This window comes from Haliaeetus leucocephalus, unplaced genomic scaffold, assembly GCF_000737465.1.
Source record: "Haliaeetus leucocephalus isolate CR32 unplaced genomic scaffold, Haliaeetus_leucocephalus-4.0 Scaffold417, whole genome shotgun sequence".
NCBI lineage: Eukaryota > Metazoa > Chordata > Aves > Accipitriformes > Accipitridae > Haliaeetus > Haliaeetus leucocephalus.
This window is the reverse complement of record NW_010972853.1, coordinates 314,833-323,168: the sequence shown is the minus strand read 5'-3', so window position 1 is coordinate 323,168 and position 8,336 is coordinate 314,833.

Here is an 8,336-nt window from a genome sequence, read left to right as displayed (position 1 = left end):
CGGGCCAGGGCGAGTCCGCTGTGGGTGGCGGGGTTTGGGGCGATGGCCGTGTGTGGCAGAGCGGCCTGTCCTGGCGGGCCTTCCGCCCCTCCGGCGCCGGAGCCGCCCCTCCGGCACGCCGGCCTAGCTCCGGTGTCGTCGCCGGGAGCGGGGGCTGAGGCCAGAAACCGCATCAAAGGAGGGTCCAGGGTAGTCTTTGTCTTCAGTTCCTCCATATTCTTCCACAGTCAGGCCGTCCTCGAGCAGAGGTGTTACGCGGGGTTTGTACAAGGTTAACACGGGTGCGTCCCTGCTGAAGGCCTTTAGTAAAAATGGAGCGGCAGAATTTATTGCTCGCTCTTGCCATCGGGGTGTATAGCTTCTTGGTCCTGCCAATGCAAATTCCTTCTCCCTGCTACCAACGTTTGTACAGCTTGTGAAGATGCCAGATCCTGCAAACAGAATCTGTTCATACTTGGTGATACAAAAGGGAGATTGTCCTTCCATTTCACTGCAGTTTTCTTTAAAATCCTCATTCTGTTTTCAGTGGTAAAACTGGAAATGAAAAGTCTGTTCATGCTTCATCGTAACGAAGCTCACTGATGCTGAATGAGAACCCCAGGTACCCTGACCACTCATGATGTCTTCCCACTTAACATGGAAATCTTGGGCTTAGTTTTCCTTTAGTGTTTTGTAAATGGAGTTACACAATGCTTCTCTGCAAGGTGAATTTTCTAAAAATTCTCCGTTCCCTGGTGAGGCATTTGTTCTGTTTTATGTACAGAGTAACTGCTAATAGTTCTTCAATTTTGTGCAGTGGGGCTTTGTCCATTTATCTATCCTTGTGCTAGCACTATGCTGCTGCACTTAGGAAGCACCAGGGTTTAGTCTTTAAAAAGAATGGTGAAGATCTCAAGAATTGCGTGCTCCGAGTTAAAGAGGTCATTCAAAATCCTTACCGGTTTTTGTAGAATATTTGAATTTGCTTGACTGTTTTCTGGGAAAACCACCACCCAACTGAAACTTTGTAACACGTATTGCAGAGAACCTTGCAGAGAACTGGAATTTTTCTAGTTCCATTCTTTTTTTCACAAACTTCACAGGCTTTATTTCTGACAAAAGAAGCCAAAAATATCTTGCCTAGAAAGAGCTGGCATATTAATACCCTTATTTTACAAATAAAGAGCAAAATATATCTAGTTGAGGTCAGAACTAACATTTCAATGTGACACATGCAAGATTTAGGCATGCTGCAGCACTAGTTTTCAATTGAACTTGTGTAAGAAACAAGCTTTAGATTTTCTCCTGTATCTCCATCTCCTCTTGCCAGTGAGGGTGGAGCTGAGGATGCATTCTCTCCACTATTCTTTGGTTACTTAAGGGTGTGTTTTCACAATTAGCGTAAGCTTATCCAATATTACTCTGTTGCTGAAAGGGACTTTCCTGCCCCTTGTCACATGCTTGACCCGCTTTCGTGATTGCAGCAGTAGTGACTGCATGGCTGTAGAGTCATTTCAGCTCATTTATCTAACTGAAAGCTAAGCTGCCAAGTAAAAGCAGCTAGTTTTCAATCAGCTTTTTTAGGTTGATCTGACTTGCGTTAAGACTGCAGGCGCAGTCGTTAAAGCCAGCACAACGTAAGGAAGCAGGACAGGATGGGTGAAAGGGACAGCAGATCCGGCTTTTTCAGCAACTGCCCATAGTTACGTTACCTTGTCTTGATCATGAAGCCGAGGGGCAACATACAGCTGTATTCATGATTTTTGGAGTTCAAATAATAGATGACTGAGGCAGAATCTGAAGGACTGATGTTAAGTCCCTAGTTAAAACGGCCTCAGTTGCATGCAATACTTCTCTGTCCAATTTTATTTAGGAAAAAGAAAGATTTCTTTAACTCACACAGTGGGGGATTATTATGCTTTACATGAATATTGTGCTTTAAAAGTTGTAATATAAAAATTGGAGTGAGACATAAGGAAATGGAGGCCTCCTGCCTTTCAGCTGTTTGACACTTATTTTGATAACTGCTATAGAGCACTGATAGGTTTAAAGTAGAGAGTTATATTACCGATGGTGAAAACTATGATAGGAGAAAAATGACTTCTGTAGAGGCTCGGGCTGCCTGCTGTAGTGACCTGCCAAGACAGAACCCTGCCATCTTGTGGAACGCCTTGATATTGAAGTCAGCTTTGCTTCTCAAAGACATCTTTCTTTTTCTTTTTTTTTCCTTCACCTTATTTTTTCACCGATGATGTGTTTGTTTCTACAGAGACGGTGTGACTGGCTCAGGAAGCCCAGAGCAGCCGGTGCCTGGAGCTGGGAGAGTGTCCAGGGAAATGCTCTGAAGAGCCATGATAGGATTTCCCCATTCTCACAGACTTCCCTTGGCACCTTTTACCAGCCATGTCAGAGTCTGGTTTCTGAACGAAAACATTTGGCCAGATTGAGAAGGCTGTTCTTAGGATCAAGGTAAATAGGAAGAGCCAGTAAATGTTAAGTTCATATTTCAGTAACTGGCAAAAGGCAGAAGAAAAGAACATTGAAGACTGTCTGCATCCAGTCTGTGAAAGATGACATTTTAGCATTTGTGAGATACAGAAAGATTTTTTTAAATGGTGCATGCTTTTCTGGTGAACATATAGCCTTTAGGCTACACTGGAGGTTTTTTCCTTATGCATTTTCTAATAAGACTGTATATGTTCCCATTATTATTCAGCAGATCTGAATAATGGGAATTAGATTCTAGATATAGCAGATCCAGTACTCGAAGTCTGTATCTGAATATACACTCCATGTATTCAGAAGTGTTTCCCAAAGTTTGGATATATATTTTCTTATAATATGTTTGAAAAGGAGAGTCTAATCTGCAAAATGCAGATGATACACTGAATGTAGTTCAAACTTCCTCTGAAATGGGAACTTTGGACCAAGGATTTTAATTCAGGCTCATTTTCGCATCTACATTTTAAAAAACCTAGTTATTAGAGGATAAACAAAAAGGCCAGTCTATCCCCAGCCCTTGTTTGAAAACGCTATGGAAAGTACTGTGCTTATTCAATTCCATTATTCATGTAAATTTAGGATGATCATCTCAGATTTTGCCTTGTCTTTTCCAGATGTTTGTGCAGATTACTAAACTAGTACTCTTGCTTTCAATGGATGCCTTTTCTCCCTTTTCACTGGACTTAGCAGCTCCATAACAACATGTTACCACTGTGCCAGTCCATAGTTACAAATCTACACTGGATACCAAAATGTTGGCACTCTAGGTTCCTAGTCTCTGTGCTCTGTGAGGGGAAAAAACCAGAACACTAAAAAGAAAAAAAAAGGAAGAGGAATGTCCAGAAAGAAGAAGTACCAGCACAGTCCAACTACACTGCAGTACTAGAAAACCACTGTACTTCCAACTGTAGCTACGATGAAAGCACGTCTGTACTAGCACAGTAAGAAAGTATAAAAGATTAAGAAGCAGCTTCTTGGCACATCTGCTTAGTGCAGCTCACTTCTTTTACATCCCATGGTAATTTATATTGCATCTTAAATTAACCCAGCACTAATGCTCTCATTTGGTTTTTATACATTTCAGATGATATATCTCAGCTGTGTTCCACAGTTATATCCACAGATATAACCATATACACCACTCTGGAGATGTATCTCATGCCAGTAAACAGATTTGCTTGATCAATTGCTGAGAATCTCTCCTCAAACAATGTAAGCTTTACTGACAAGCGGATTCTTCTGTCATTATAAATTGCCTCTCTGCATGGTTGTAAAGCCGGACTGTGTTTTTTTCCCCACTTTAGAACGGTACTGCTTTGCCAGCATCACTTTAGTGTAGGTTTGTTCTTCATGCAGGGGAGAGAGGTAAGCCACTGGCAACAGAAGCTTTATGAACTGTGCTGTGCTAGCTAGCAGGCAGGCTGCAAATCTGGGTCTTTAGCATCTGAGCTAGTAAAAGAGAGAGCTCTACTCTGCTTCATAAAATATATATGCTAATCTCCCAGATGGCTGTATCTTCTTTCTCCATAGAACAGATGACCTGGAAAATAAAAGAAGACTGAAAACACTGGAGAGTGGAAAATATGGGCCAAAATCTGGGAGCTTCCAGTAGATTTTACAGACAGACTTGGCTTTTAAATTTAGTTTGAATTTGTTTTGATAATAAAATATAGCAATGATTACATGACTATTATTACAGGTCACAGTGTAATTTCACATGTAACGCAAAGCATTCATACATTTATCAGCATCCCTATACGAAAAATAAAACAAAGGATGACTTTCAAACGAGATTTCTGCCTACACTAAAAGATACACAGCTAACAGAAATAATGTTTAACTTTGTCTTAGTAATGACTACCATTTGCATTCTGTCTACTACCTCAATCCAAGCCACATTTATAGCTCCTGTTTAATTTGTCATTGTTTGAGTTGCTGCTCTTGTAGAGGCACACCAGAACTGCACTGCCACACTAGCAACATTGTGCCGCAGTTTTGCAACTGCGTGGAACAAAAATTTAACTTATTTGAATAGAGATTAGTGCAATGCAAATGCTCCCACTGAAGTTCACCAAAGACACTACAGCAAACCTTTAGGGTTTCTGAAATCTTTATAGGTGCTGGTGGCCTCGATCTTCCTTTTTATGTTTTGTGTGAAAAGCAAAGCAGCAGCACAGTATCCTTCAGTGGCACAGCCAGCGTATGGTGCAGCACTTGCTCAGAGTGTTCTGCACTGCTTGCAGCACCTCGGCTTCCCTTCAAGGCCTTGTGCCCAAGGAACGACCAAGTCTCCCTTGTTTGTGAGGGCAATGAGGTTTTGTTTGGAAATAACAAAATCAAGATGGAAAACAAGATATTAGCTAGTCCGTGTTTTTGTTTAGGTTTTAAGTTTGTCAAACAAAGCCTTTGGGTCAGTTTTCAGGTCGCTGAAGCCACCCTTGAATAGCTTCAGAAACACAGCACAAAAATGAAGAATCCTGCATCTGAACTCAAGCCTAGGAGATGGATGCGAACTTTCTTCCTACAACATACATACATCCATTAGATACCAGCATTCATATCCAAATCATAGCTTTATACCCAAATCATAACTCTGCTAAATCTGTCATTACAAAGTTATGGACATAAAATAGATAGCCTTTTCATTTGGAGTAAAATAATCCTTTTGTTGATTGAGGCTGATGTCTTTTTTTCTCTAATTTGTATTTAGTAGGTTAACTTACTATTCAGAATAATAAACCTCAATCTAAAATAAGACCAACTAGGTCAGTGCAGTAGTAATTGTTTTTTTCATTGTTGTCTTGAGGGAATAGGCAACATTTGCCTGCTGTCTCCTTTTATTTGCAGTCACAGTTTAAATCTTTAGCAGAATTAGTTAGAGGAGCCTCTTTCAAAAAATGTATGACTCTCTACTGGAAAATATTCTGTCTTGATTTTCCCATATAGCGTCTACTCTATGCCTGGTGACTAAGCTCAAATATGATACTGTATTCATTCGATATTTCATAAGGCAACTGGAAGGGGATTTCCTTGTACATACATGGAAATGGACCTAACTCTGTTTTGATCTTTTAGTTAAGTGTGGGCAGAGAGACACATCATGTTTTTATTGTGATGCCATCTCTCAGTACTGGCAGCACCAGATCCATAGGCAGCCAGAGACATCAACCCATTGAGCAGGGATTTCATGTTACACCGTCGCAACCATCTCCAAGAGTCTGCCTTCACACTCCAGAATTAATTTGCATTACCTATTCACTTTTTTTTTTCCTTTCCCTAATAGACAGTCTTAATTGGTGGGTTCTGGTCCTGCACACCATCAAGGCACTGTACAGTTCACTGTACAGCTGAAGCTTTTGTAGAATGAGGGAAGCATGATTCACGGAGTGAGCCTACACAGATCAGTCCCAGACTACAGACTGTTGAGTGTCTTTGAGTCTAATTGGTACCTGAATAGTTTTCAAAAGATTACATTAAACATAATTAACTTCTGCAGGATACATGCCTCCTCCTTTCTCATGGTGTGGTATCTTCCCTCCAAATTACGCTGCAGAAAGGGCCTGTAAGAGTGAGATTTGTTAGTGTATGAATGACAGACATTCTGCACATATATATTGGTTAAGCGTAAGCCTTCCTGCTCCACCGCTGGTAGAATCTGAAATTTTGTACCACTGGGAAGTGGAGAGTCTCAGCTTCGATCCTAAAAGGTGCCAGGTAAGACTCTACCTACAATGTTCCCGGACAGACAAGTAATACTCAGATCTTTCTTGAAGTCAGCTTTGACCCTTGTATTCAAAACAAGTAAGACACTTGGCTTTACAGGAAGAGGAGATCTGAAAAAGAGTCACAATAAGAGGTTTTGTAATTCTCATATTTTTTTTTATATCTATTTTTCTGTAACTTGTGTCAAGCTAATGGGGAACGGGGTAACAATGAACCAGCACTCAATGGAATGAGCTACATAATTCACTCACAGCTTTAATGTTCGTTAAGCGCCCACCTCAAATTCATGCCAGCAGGGCCTTTCCCTTACTCCACACCAGCATCTACTCTCATTGGACTCCATGGTGCTCCTCTGGGAGTCTAAAAGGACTGAAGCTCGTAATGCAAGCAAGCACCTCCCTGGGACTGCAGACAGGTACCCAGTGGGATTGAAACACTGAACGGAACCCACCATTTTCCAATAAGCTTCAGAAAAACCTAGCATGCTATTTCCCTATATTATTTTGAATGCCTAGGTAAAATATGTTACGGCGAGACTATTTTGACGGCTACAAAAAGGTTGTTTCCCCATTTTCCCACAGTTGTCTCAACCTTTCTACTATAGCATAGCTGCTTCGCTACCAGTGAAGAAATACGCTTCCTTTCTACCCACTTTCGGTGTATGAATTGTTTTGCCTACTTAACCGTAGTAGAAGGTGTCCGTCCTGAAGCTGTCAGTACCGTGCCAGAATTTCTTTGGGTGGATAATAAAGAGGAAAGGTTAACGAGCTCCAGAGCTGTCTGGGGAGGAGGATGTCTGACGAGGCAGGTCTCTTAATGGTGTGCAGGGCCATGTCACCCACGCAGGCTGGGGAGCTGCGGTGTCAGCCCCCGGGTGGTCTCCCTTCCCCTCAGCCCCCCTCCGGAGACAGGAGCCATAACGTGACGCCTCCAGTAACCTTCCAGCACTTGGCTTTGGTCACTCTTGCCGGTGAAGGAGAAGAATGGAGATCACCTCACCAGCAGGAGCCGTCACTAATTGGCACTGATGCTCCCACCGGTCTCGATGAAGGCAGCAGGCGGATGAAACCTTTGACTTGAGGAGGGTTAAAAAATCCCGCCTCCCTCCGGCAGCCCTGGGGGAAGCCCGAGCAGCGGCGGGGGCCTCGCCGTGTCCCCCCGCGTCCCCCCGGGTCCCCCCACGGCCCTGCGGACCCCGCGGTGCCGGCCTGCAGGGGCTGCAGCGGCTCATCCCTCCCCTGGCCGCCCGCGCCACCTCGTAAAGACAGCTTATTTTTCCATTCTGCGGTTAACAATGAAGAAATTCTCGCCCGGGCTATTTTTGGTCCTGCTGGAGCCGCACGCTGTTTCCTCAGGGCTCAAAGCTCATTGTTTTTATTCGCTTAGATGAAACAATCGTGGCCTACATCGGACATATTTGTTTTCCAGTTCCTCAAACCATTATTACCTTTTCCTGTTCCCCTTGAGAAAATGGACCTTTGATACCCTGCCAGGTTGCGTTATTGAATTCCCTGCACGTTTCGGGGTGAAATCACGACAAAGGCAGGCGCCTTTGCTGAAGGGGGAAAAAAAATCACAGAAAGAATGTGGAAGAAAACCTTACTTGGGGAAAAAAAGCAAGTTGCGTAATAGTGAAGGAATGAGGTAGTGTGAGTCATCTCGCCCATGAGCACTTCATCTGGTCGAGTTCTCACCCATCCAGGAGGGAGTTTGCCAGGCCCCGCTCACATCCCACAGCCAGTAAGCCCAGCCAGGGGTATAGCACCGAAAATAGACTGCATCTAGTCATCTCCCAGCACGTACGAGAAACAATCTCACGGTTGCCTTCAGCAGAAGCATAAGCTCTCTTTACCTGTGTTTTATTATGAACGACACCACTCAACCCAGCCTCATCTAGGTCTGCAAAGAGGTTTGGAAGACTTAGGTCCACAGGCTCCCCTAAACACCCAGTTCCTCCATGGAAGAGCTCTTCTCATGGTCCATGCTTCAAACTACTCTTACCACACTTTTCCTCCAGCTTGCCCCCTCAGAACAACTCCTTTTATCCTCTGAAACTGGGGTTGACTGAAGTTCTTTCCTGTTTGCCCTCCAGTTTACCCTTTTTAATCTTCTACGGGACCTACGTGTGCCAT